Source organism: Equus przewalskii, chromosome 11, assembly GCF_037783145.1.
Source record: "Equus przewalskii isolate Varuska chromosome 11, EquPr2, whole genome shotgun sequence".
Taxonomy (NCBI): domain Eukaryota; kingdom Metazoa; phylum Chordata; class Mammalia; order Perissodactyla; family Equidae; genus Equus; species Equus przewalskii.
In genome coordinates, this window is record NC_091841.1 from 29,631,823 (window position 1) to 29,643,422 (window position 11,600).

General features: G+C 59.6%; 1 long non-coding RNA gene across 1 annotated transcript; it reads left to right on the plus strand.

The window, feature by feature from the left end:
- Positions 1 to 528: 528 nt before the first annotated feature.
- Positions 529 to 10,340, plus strand: LOC139074534 (uncharacterized). The gene is made up of 2 exons (XR_011524218.1): positions 529 to 701; positions 5,998 to 10,340. It is a non-coding gene; the product is annotated as an uncharacterized lncRNA (long non-coding RNA).
- The last annotated feature ends 1,260 nt before the right edge of the window (positions 10,341 to 11,600 follow it).

Here is an 11,600-nt window from a genome sequence, read left to right on the forward strand (position 1 = left end):
CGATTGGTCTTTGCCTAGGCAGCCGGGAGGCCAGGGCCCCAGTGGGGTGGCTTTCCTCCTGCCCGATGGACACATTCCCCTCTGGTTCCCGCCTCCCAGGCAGGGATGGATGGAAGGATAAGGGAGGATAAAGGAGTTAGAAGAAAGTGATGCCCGTCGGGGCACAGCCCTCCTATGGGCAATGTCTTAAAGGTCTGCAGGGAGCAGCTGGTCCTGGAGGCCCTCAGTGGGTGCCAGGGCACACTGCTGACTTGATGCGATCCCACCCTCCTGAGCTGCCAGTCTGATGGTGGAGACGGACGGGCAGGCAGACGGTGAGGACAGAGTGGGAAGCCCCTTTTAGCAGGAGAAGGACAGAGAAGGGGGTTGGCCCAGCTGGGGCATCAAGGAGGCCTCCCAGGAGGAGGGAGCACCTGGGCAGGCCCCTGAAGGACAGGGAGACATCAGCAGGGGGGATGAAGTGGAGGGGAGGCGAGGCGGGGAGGGGCTGTAGGCTGAACGACAGGATGCGCGAGAGCTTGGAAGCAAGGGAGAACGTGGGCGGCAGTGCTGCAGGACGGGCGGGCCAGCGGGGCAGCGGGAGAGGAGGCTGCGTGCTGGCTGTAGGGGCCCAGGACATGGGAAGAGCTGAGGCTGGAGGGAGCCGGGGGCCCCTCTGAGCCGGAAAGCCAACGGAGCAGCTGGGACGTTTCCCAAGGATGGTGAGGAGCCCCTGCAGGCTTGGCTTGCTCCAGGGTCTGGCTTCTGGTTGCCTCCATGGGCAGGGAGGCTGGGGGTCCACCTGGCCAGGGGGCTGTCTCGCAGCGAGGCCACACCACCCTCTGGCCAAGGCCCTGCCAGAGCTTCGGGGCTGCCCCGGGGGGTGCTGGGGCTATCCCAGGCTTGGTGGGCGGTGGGGGGCCAAGACCATCACCAGACGCAAATCTAAGACCCCGCATCCTGGCCAGTTTGGAAAGAGCTGAGTCGGGGGGTGTGGGGGGCAGGGGCTGTGACTCTGAGCTTGAAAGCAGAGAGAAAAGGCCACTGGGTGAGAGGCCACAGCCAGCCCTGATCCTGGGGCCTGGGCCCCTCTCTCCTGGGCGAAGCAGCATCCATCGGGCTCTCCCCACAGCTGCTCCCTTGTGTGCGGGCTCCAGGCCTCTGGAACCCAGAAGAACGGGGCGCAGAGACGACCAGGCTGATGGCGCCAGGTCCTCGTCCGGCCTTGGCCACACTGGTTCCCACCTGCGTTAGAGGGTCCCGTCTGGCATCCTTGGCCATTGGTTACTTGTGGAGACTATTTCAATTAGCTCGTTTGTGTCTCCCAGTTAATAACGGAGAACGGCAATGGAGCAGAGGAAATGAGAGATGGCAGTCACTGCTCAGCAGTGACCCGCAGGGCGTGGACGAAGGAGGAAGGCACCGGATATTGTCACAGAGCCTCATGTCTCTGATGACTTCTGGACCACTCGGGGGCATGTGGTTTCTCAGTGGCAGGTGGGACCATCCCGTCTGTCCTGCCACCCTCGCCTGGCTGACCACAGCCTCCTGTGTCCCCTTCGTTTTGACCTCACGCGGCCCCCACCAGGAGGGCACTGCCTCCTCTGGTACAGTGGAGGAGACTGAGGCTCCAAGGACAGTCCCACCCAGGGTCGCATGGCGCTGTGCGGTCCAGCGGGTCTCTCATTGGCCTCCTGACCCTCCAGGCCTGGCTGCCGTGGGCCCTAAATTCAATCACAGGAACGAAGCACTTCGAAATGCACAAGCTGTAAGGTATTATGATGATGATAAAAACACAGCCAATTATGGTTTTATGAGGCTGAGCTGCCCTTCTGGAATTCTCTCTTATCCAGTGATCTCAAAGCGCTGGGCTGGTCCAGAATTAATTAGGCCCTGCAGCCAAGGACCACAGACGGCACCTAGGAGCACCGAGGGGGCAGGCTGGGGCCAGACAGGAAGCAACGAGCATTGCTCATGCCCCTGTGGCTTCAGGCCGGCTCTCCCTGAGCCAGCTGGAGGGATGGTGGGAAGCTTTGGGGCCTCTCCCTTCCCAACCAGATCAGGGATGAAGACCATCGGCAGGAGGAACAAAGCCAAGGGCTCCACGGTCGACAAGGAGGGAGGGAGGGGCAGTTCCGTCTGGTTTAGGGTTTTCCTGGTCCAGATCCTGCCCGTCCCTTGTGACTGTGAGCTCCTGCAGGTCATGGGCCATGATCTGAGTCATGGGGGCTACTGGAATGGACAAGTTTTGATGGCTGGAGAAGAGGGAGGGGACATGGAAGACTGGGGCATAAGAGGAAAGCCACAGGACCTGCCGCCTTGTCAGGGCTTACTGAGCAAGGTCAATGAATAAATGATTGATGGATGGCCAGACAGGTATGTGGAAGGATAAATGGATCGATGAGTGTCTGGATAGTCTCCAGGAAGATAGATGAGCAGGTGGATGGATGGATGGATGGATGAGTGAATGGATGGATGAGAGTGTGGATAGATGGATGGGTGGGTGAGTGGGTGGATGGATGGATGAATGGATGAGAGTGTGGGTAGATGGATGGGTGGGTGGGTGGATGGATGAGTGGGTGGGTGGATGGATGGATGGATGAGTGCATGGATGGACAGATGTGGAGAATGGGGTATGAATGAACATAGGATGAGTGTGTATGTGGATGTGCGTGTGAGTGTGTGTGTTCCAAAGGGGTGCTGAGGACATGGCCAGGCTGCAAGAAAGTGCTCCCATTGGACAGTTGGATGGATGAATGGATGGACGGATTGGCGGGTTGACAGACAATAGAATAAGCGTCTGAGTGCATCTCAAGGAGGGAACGTGGGCAATGTGAGAGGATTCCAGCAGGTACCTTGGTGGGGCCAGCAGGACCTCCTGGACAGAGTTTTGGCATGCATGGCATGATGCCCACGTCCTCCATCACTGGCCAACAGCCTGGGGGATCAATGATCCGAGCTAGGACCAGGAGACTTGGATCCTCTTCTCGATTCTGCTTTATCGGCCCTTTGACCTTGGCCGGCCGTCTCCCCTCTAGGCTCCTGTCTCCCCGTCTGGACCGTGAAGACTTGCTGGATGGGCTGTCTTCTCAGGAAGGCAGGAAGAGCCTCCTGGGTTCTCTGGAGGGGAGCCACCCAGCCCCTCTCCCCTCCTCTCGCAGGTCCTCCGTCGCTCTGCCTCCGGGCTCCGTCCAGGCACCTGCCATGCGCCCTCTTGCCCACCATTCTCTAAGCATCTGGGCGCAAAACCAGCCTGGGAGGTGGGCCCTGGGGAAAGGAGAACTGGCCCCTTCCCCAAGGGCGGGCGGGTGAGGGGCTGCCCTGGCCACAGACGGCCTCTCAGCGGGGCCCTGGCAGGCTCCAGGCTGAGTCACCCTGAGTCACCCCTGTCACTTCCTACCACACATTCCTTCATTCATATAGTGTCTCATCCTTAAGGCCGCCTCTTTGGAATCTCCTCGGGTGTTTGCCAAGGGTGTGGAGGGCATTCAGCCTGCCCCGGCGGGACGTGCCAAGGGCTGGGCCCCTGGAGCCCTGCAGGGAGAGAGGGCTGGACCGTGGGACCTCCCAGGAAGGGAGTGGACGCCCTCTGAGCCCCCTCCGGCCGGGGATCTCTCTGACTCTCACTGGCCGGCTGCCCCCTGGATGGGTGGGGTGGGTCCTCACCTCTATGGGGCCCCGAACTGCCACCTTAAGACTTGGGCTCCTGGGAACACAAGGCCTGCGGTTGCACTGGAGTTCACGGGCCCCGGGAGACGGAAACGGCTCGCCGGCCCCCTCGCCTGTCTCCTAGACTCCACTCACTCATTCATTCCCTCACTCATTCATTCCCCACATGTCTTGTCGGCAGGTCTGCCTGGCGCTGTGCCAGCCCTGGAGACACACGGACCCCAACCCCTCACGTGCTCTCTTGCCCGAGGAGGGGGCGGCCGCTGCCAGGTTGCCCTTCTGCTTCAACAGCCTTGCGAACTTGCCTCCCTCCATGGTCCCTGGCTCCTAACAAGGCTGCGTTTGTCTTGTAGTTGAAATTCCACTAATTTTTCTCTGCCTTTGCATTAATGATTCCTCTTTAAACATCAAAGGGAGCCGTAGGACGATTTTACTCCCAGCCATTTCGGATGAGAGGTGCCTGATGATTATCCGCCGCTCCAATGACAGGCTGCGCTCTCCTCGGATTCCCAAGATTACAAAAGGAAATTCAGCTAATTATAGTCTGATAGAAATTACAGTCCTGCCGATTCCTGATTGACTTGGTGGCTTGGCATGAATCATTGTGTTCTTTGATAAGATTTTATTAATCGGGCAGGAATCTCACGAGGTCCCTCCTGGCAGGAGAATTTCTTTTGTGTACCTCTCCCACAAACAACTTGCCCGTGTTATGCCCGCAAGCCATGGAGGGGCTGGATTATGGGGATGGGGAAGCAAGAACAGAGGCCTGGAGTCAGGAATCCTGGGTTTCTGCGTAGCCAGGAACCTGCTGTGTGACCTTTGGCAGACCTCTTGCCTCTCTGGGCCTTCTTTGCTTCATCGGAAGGGAGGCAGTGTGGTACAGCGGTTAAGAACAGGGGCTCTGGGCTCAGACTGCCCCTTTCTAGCTGTGTGTCCTTGGGCAACTTCTTTGAGCCTCAGTTTCTTCATCCGTAAAATGGGGATGCTGGTAATAAGAACTCACAAGGTTCTTCTAAGAATTAAATGAGCTAATATATGTGGGCTGACGAAGCTGTATAATACACGTAAATCAGCTGGCATGCAAGGAGAGCTCCAAAGGTACCAGCTGTGTTCTTATTAAAGTGGCCACGGGCAGGAGTCGAGATGACGTCTACAGACCCGTGCAGACAGAGATCCCCGAGCCGTGAGGGAGGCGGGGTCCCCGTTCGCAGGTGGGAAAACTGAGACTCAGGGAGGCCCTGGGAAGTACAGACAGTCACGCAGGGAACAGGAGGCCCGCGAGAGATCCTGCCGCTCTCCTTCCTGAAACCGCCCGGCGGCCTCTCCACGCGGAACTTAGCCAGAAGGAACATGCGATCTTCGAAAGGGCGTTGGCTCTGCGGGATGCTGGGCCCGTGGCCGCACACGTCACCGAGGCCCTCCTGCCCCATGGTGGTCCAGGAGCAGGGAGTTGATGGGCGTATTGAGAGCGTCTGGGTTGGAGGCTGGGGGTGAAGGAACCGCGAGCACCTGCCAACTTGCTTAGGCCTGAAAAGGACCCGGACCAGCGGGAGGGCGGTTTACTGTCATGCCGATAGTTTCCGCCCCTGGGCCTTTGCCGAGGCCTGGTCCTGGGCGTCCCTATGTGTCTAAATGGCAGAAGTGAGATATTTTAACTGCGATTGCCATCGCTGTCCCCATTCCCACTTTCTCTGTCCGCCCTGCCCTTGCCTTGGGCCGCCTTGGAATGGCTGTCGACGCATTTGGGATTCAGTTAAGGAGAAATGGAGTTGGGGATCCCTTTGGTTTGATGTATGAGATGCATTTCTAGAGTCTGGAGACGCGTCTGCAGACAGGTGAGTCGGGGCCGGCTGTCCTCGTGCAGGAAGGGCGTCGGGGTCCCCTGCCCCTCTCGGAACTGAGCCAGCACTGCGCACCCTCGGGGAGGGTGCTGCAGTATACGACACTGCGCAGTGTAGACGGCAGTGTAGACGGCAGTGGAGGGGAAGGAGGCTTCAAGGTAGGCAGCTGGAACTGGAATTCTCCAGTCCAGGGAGGGGTGCGAGATCTCACAGACGCCGTTAGTCGATGAGGAAGCTGTCTTTTCAGGAACACACCCAACAACACCGGCAGGGCCACGGAGGGCCCGAGACGGAGGGGCTCGCCCGGAGGCACAGATCCAGCGACTGGCGGGACCACCGGGGCCCCCAGTCTCCCCTACTCCCGCCACACGGTGGGCTCGGGATTGGGGTCACCCTACGACTTCCCGAGCGGAGAAATGTGTCAAAATGAAAACTGCTGAGTGTCAGAATCCTCCTCCACAAACCATCCGTGTGTTTGTCTCCAGAATGTTCTTCCTTCCCTTCCCAGGAGCATCCGCGATCTTGCAGGACACCGCTTCCCTTGGCCGCCAGGAAGTCGGCGGCAGGGTCCTGAGGTCAGTCGAGCAGCTGGTGGAGTTAGAATGTGCTGGTTCGGAAGCCGGCGGGCACCAGCTCCCCCCGCGGCCGGACGCCTCGCCGACAGCCGCGTCTCCTGGACAACTTTGGGTCTCGGCGGTTCCTGTCACTCGGGGACCCAGGGGACGCCGGGACCTGCCCGGTCAGGCCTAGCGGGGTTAGGACCCGACAGGGGGTTGGTGGGAGCAGGCAGCTGCGTCCGGTTTCTTCCACTGGGACCACGGGACCCTTAACCCCACCTTGACCCAAATCGTCCACGCCACCTTCCTAGGCCCGGCGTGGAGGCCACACCGTCCTGGTCAGGAGTGTCCTACCCTCCCCTGGGGTCCCCTAGTCCCTGTGCCTCAGCCTTAGGAACTGTCATCGTCCCTTGCATATTCGTGTCATCTTAATCACTTAACTCCTCTTGCGCCCCGAGCGTATGACCCGGGCCGGGCATGCTTGGAAGCGCTCTGCGTGCCCCGGGCTGTCCCGGCCACATGGCATTTGGATCCTGACCACTTCTTGCCACCTCCCCCACCTCCCTGGCCCAAGCCGCCCGGCTTTCTGCAGGGGTCCTCCATGACCCTTTGATCCCTCCCTTGGCCCCTAAGGTAGCGATCTTGTTAAAATCTGAGGCTTGTCGCGCCCTTCCTCTGCTCACCTCCAGTGGCTGCTCCTCAGAGGAAACGGCAGAGTCTTCACCAGACCTGCAGCCCGCCCGTCTCCCTGCTCCACCCCTGCCCTCCCTTCTCTGACCTCATCTCCCTCCTTCCTTGACTCCAGCCACAATGGCCTCCCCGCTGCTCCTCATACTTTGCAGGCAGCCTGAGACCCCAGGGCCTTTGCACTTGCTGTGCTCTGTGCCTGGGACACTCCTTGACCTTGTTTGCATCCTTCTGTCCTTGAGGGATTTGCTCACACGAGGGCCTGCTCAGTTAGCCTCCCCTGGCCCCCATTTACAACCGCTCCCTGACACTCTGTAGCTCTCGCCTACCTGACATGCTCAATGGTTTATGTCTTTATCTTGCTGCCTCTACCAGGAGGTGAGCCACATGGTGGCAGAGACTTTGGGTGCTTTGTTCCCTGCTTGATCCCCCACATCTGCAACCAGGCTGAGCACTGGCGGGCGCTCCGTGAACATTTGTTGAACAAGGGAAGGACTATCCGAGAGGACGGGTGGGACGGTGACCTCCATTGCACCTATGGAGAAGCTGCGGGTGGTGGACGTGGACGCAGTTCCTGAGGCTCCCCGCCCTCTGATTGCGAGACCCAGTTTTTAACTGAGGCCCCCGCTGCCTCCCACGCACACACAGTGCCCCTTGAGGAAGGGATGGGGAGAAGGGGTCTAGCATAGCTGGGGGTGTGGGGACAGGGAAGAGCATCCTGGGGAGGGAACAGCATGTGCAAAGGCAGCAACCTGGAAGGTCAAGGTCGCCCCTGATTGGGCCTGCCTGGAGGTCACACGGAGGTGGGCAGTGGTGGGGACCCCAGGACAGGACCTGGAGGGGGACCCACGGGCGGCAAGGCGCCCTGGCAGAGGGCCTCATAGGCCATGGGGAGCAGCCTGGAGTCTATCTGGAAGCCAGTGGGAGGAGGAGGTGAGACTGGCAGGGTCCTGTTTGAAGCCCTCTGTGACAGGTACAGCTGCATCAGAAGGTGAGTTGGGGGTGAGGCTCAATCTGGGGGAGACGCCGGTGTGGGCTGGAGGCTGGAGGGCAGATGTGGGAGTGGAGGAAGAAGAATGATTGGGGCTTGGTTGGGAAGTCACTGCGTCCCCCGGTTTGTGGCTGGATGACAATGCAGGAGGGGAACATGGGGGAAGACAGGTGGAGAGCGGGGTTCAGTTTGGGGTGCACGGTGGTTTTGCTGCTTAGAGTTCTTCCAAAGGCGAGCGAGTGCCTTGGGCTGCTTGCCTAGCAGTTCTGGACCCGGGGAGAGGTCCTGGCCATAGAAAAAGAGCCTGGGGTCCCAGTGTTCACCTGGTGACTTCGGCGTGGAGGGAACGAGCTCCTACGGCAGGGGGCGTCTGGAGGAGAGAGGGCAGTTGCCTCCGCTCCTGGCCCGACCAGCTGCTGGCGGTCGCCACCCCCCCCCCACACCCCCAGCACCTGTTGTTTGTGGGCACAGAGCCGCTGGCGCCCGGCTCGCTCTGGCCCCTTCTGACGCGGGAGGCCGGCCGGGCTGGGAATGCTCCTAGGGTCCGCTGTCACTGCCTCCGATTTCACAGTGTTAGTGACCAAGGCGGATTTAATCTTATTTTTCACCAGAAAAAAAATGGTATAGATTTGGGGCTCCTGCCAATGATTCAAGAGGAGAACAGCTGAAAGGATTTGTGTTTTCAAGGGAACTTTCTTCTTCAGGCTTTGCCCACCCTGCATCCTTCTGGAAAACCACAGCGAGGGCTGGAGCATCTCTGGTTGGGGTGGGGGGTGGTGGAGCCGGGTCCTGGGTCCAGCTCTGCTTGTAGCTCTCGGCGGGATTCTGGGACAAAAACAGGGACAATGACCGCTGGGGCAGCTCAGAGCGACAATCGCTGCTCTGAGCTCCAGGTCCATCTCCCAACCACCTGCCCAGTGTCTCCACGGGCGCTCAGAGGCACCTTCAACTCAACACACCTCAAACCTCACTGGCTATCGCCCCACCAGCCCCAACCTGGTCCTCCCCAATGCTCCTATTCTCAGGGAATGGCGCCAAGCCTTGCCCACAGCCGTCACCTCCGATAAGTGCTTCCTTAGCCCGCCCGGGGAGTCCCGTCCATATTACACAGCTCTCGGATCCAGCTCTCAGATTCTTCCACCTCATTCCGGCGTTCCGACCTCCTTCTGTGAATCTCAAACCTGTCTCCTTCTCCGTACCTCCGCCACCGCCCTCTTCTCTACCGCCCCATATGGTCTCACTGGTGGCGTTCCTCCCTCCATCCCCGTGTGTGCCCTCTGACCCCCTCCCCACCCGGGTGTGTGTGCTTCCAGGTCCAGGCCCGCCCCGGCCTCCCCGTGCTTCCCCATGGCTCTTGGGGGAGGACCAGTGAGGAGATAAGCTGAGATAAACCTGTTGTCCCAGGGCTCCAGGAATCTGAGTTCAGTGGGACTTTCGCATGAGTTTAACACACGGGGGAGATATGAAGTGCTGCAAGGAGGGTGTGGGGAGGTGTGGGGTCCAGTCCCAGGGAGCCGGGCCTGGGGAGAGCCGCCAAGAGGAGGGTGATGTCAGAGCTGGGCCTCGGGACACGGGAGTCCGGGCCTCGGGGACGGGAGAGGAGCTCTGGGCAGAGAAAGCGCCTCCTGACCTCCGCCTGGGAGGACGCTTGGAGAGGTGGCTGTACCTCCATCATCTCCAGGACCATCCAGGGGTGGCACCGAGCGTGGGAATGAACACATAGCAGTCGTAGACCTTATGCCAACATTTTTTGAGTGCCTACTATGTGCCTGGCCCCGGGCAACACTTGACATGCGTTAACTCCCCGATCGTCCCAGCAACCCGGTTATTACTCCCAGTTTGCAGATGTAGAGACGGAAGCTCAGAGAGGTTCAGTGACTTGCTTAAGACCACACAGTAAGTCAGGGCTGAACGCAGGCTGACTGGCTTCAGGGTCCCGGAATGGATGGAGGGGGCGGAGTCTTGGGCAGGTGGGTCACGGAGGTCGCAGGAGCTCCCTCGGGTGCGGCTCTAGCACCATCAGAGAGTATCTCTTGACACTGCAGGGTCCCCTCTTCATCGCCCCTGAGCCTGAGGCTACCTGGTACCCCCACCTGGGGAGAGAGGGTCTGTGAAATCAGGGGCTTTCCCAGAACATGGGCATCCAGGACTGGGACCCGAATCCGTCCATTCCGGAGCCCACCCGGCCCCCTCCAGCGACCCACGGGGACCATTGCCCGCATGTGCTAAGCTGTCCTCTGAGTCTTGCCCTGTTTCATGCCCCTCGGGAGGATTGTCACGTAATCTCAGGAGGACTCGGTGGTGCAGACACTGTCATTATTCCCCACTCACGGACCTGGAAACCGAGCCACAAAGAAGCAAGCCACTTTGCAGGGTCTCGCTGCTCTGCTAGTGAAAGGCCGAGCTGGGATGTGGACCAGGCGGTCTGCTCATCCCCTCTTGTCTACACCCCATGCGGAGGGAAAATAGTGTGGAGAATTCCATCTTCCCATGCTGCATTTCTGCCACGAAGCTGAGAGGAAAGAGCTTAACCTTTGTTGAGGACCTACCGTGAGCTGGCCCATCTCATACCCTTACTTTGCAAATAAACATTCTTTCTTTTCTTTTGGTGAGGAAGATTGGCCCTGAGCTAACATCTGTGCCAATCTTCCTCTATTTTGTATGTGGATCACTGCCACAGCATGGCTTGATGAGTGGTGTAGGTCCATGCCCGGGATCCAAACCTGTGACCCTGGGCCCCCAAAGCTGAGCGTGCCAAACTTAACCACTACGCAGTGGGGCCGGCCCTTGCAAATGAACCTTCTTGATCACATCTACGATGAGGAAATGAGACTCAAGGAGGCAAAGCTGACTGGCTCCAGGTCATCTAGTGGGTCGGGGTGGGAGCTGGGGGGGGAATCAAGATTCACCAGCCTGGGGGGACACCGCAGTCCCCCTGGAGATGCCCCGAGCAGAGCAGCCTGGGCCCTGAGGCCGGGCCCTTCAAGGGGCTGGCTCCCCTCCACAGCCTCTGCCTTCTCCCCCTTCCCACCAGGGGGCCTGGGGAGAATTTAGTGGGGGACGTTTTCAAAGTGACTGTCAAAGGAAACTGGTTGTAGGAAGGAAATGCACAATTAGGAGCTTCAGAGTAATTTCCAGCGTGCAGTTGAGCTCCCTGTAAACAGTCAAGAGGGAGAACGCTCGGCTTTTCCCTGGCTCGAGGTTCCTGCCAGCTCCGCGGCCCCCAGCCCCGGGGGGCCCAGGCCAGGCACTGGCGGGAGGCTAGGAGGCCACCAGCCTCGGACCAGGGAGGCACTGGGGGCCTCGGGGAGCTGCCGTTCCCAAGAGGGACGGCTTCCAGCAGAATGTGCCGGCATTACAGAAAGGAAATATTAACATTGTAATTATAATTCTGTTTATTTAATTAAGTTATTAAACAGGCTCGGCCTGGGGGGGAGAGAGAGAAAAAAAAGCAACCTTAGGTTCACTCTGATTGTTTCTCCCAGGATGTAATTAGAGCGTTTGAGAAGGAACCAGAGCCAGAAAAGACAGTGGGCTCTGCCGGCCCAGGGGTCCCGGCCTGGGGTCTGGGCCGGGTGAGGGGGCCCGGCTGGCCCTGTGGGAGGACGCTATGCTGTGGGGACAGGCCCCGTGAGAGGAGGGGTCGGGGTCTGTTGGTGTCCCCGTGCCTGGCACACAGTGGGTGCTCAGGTCATAGTGTGGAATGAGTGCCTGGTGGGCGGTGAACCAGCCAAAGGGGCTGGGCAGTGACCGTCTCTGCTGCCCTGAAGACCCTCAGCACATGGTTTCCCAGAGGGGACCCAGCAGCACCCTGCTGGACTCGAGGCTGGACTCTGCCAGGATACACTGCTCTGGCCTCTCTGGTGGCCGACCCAG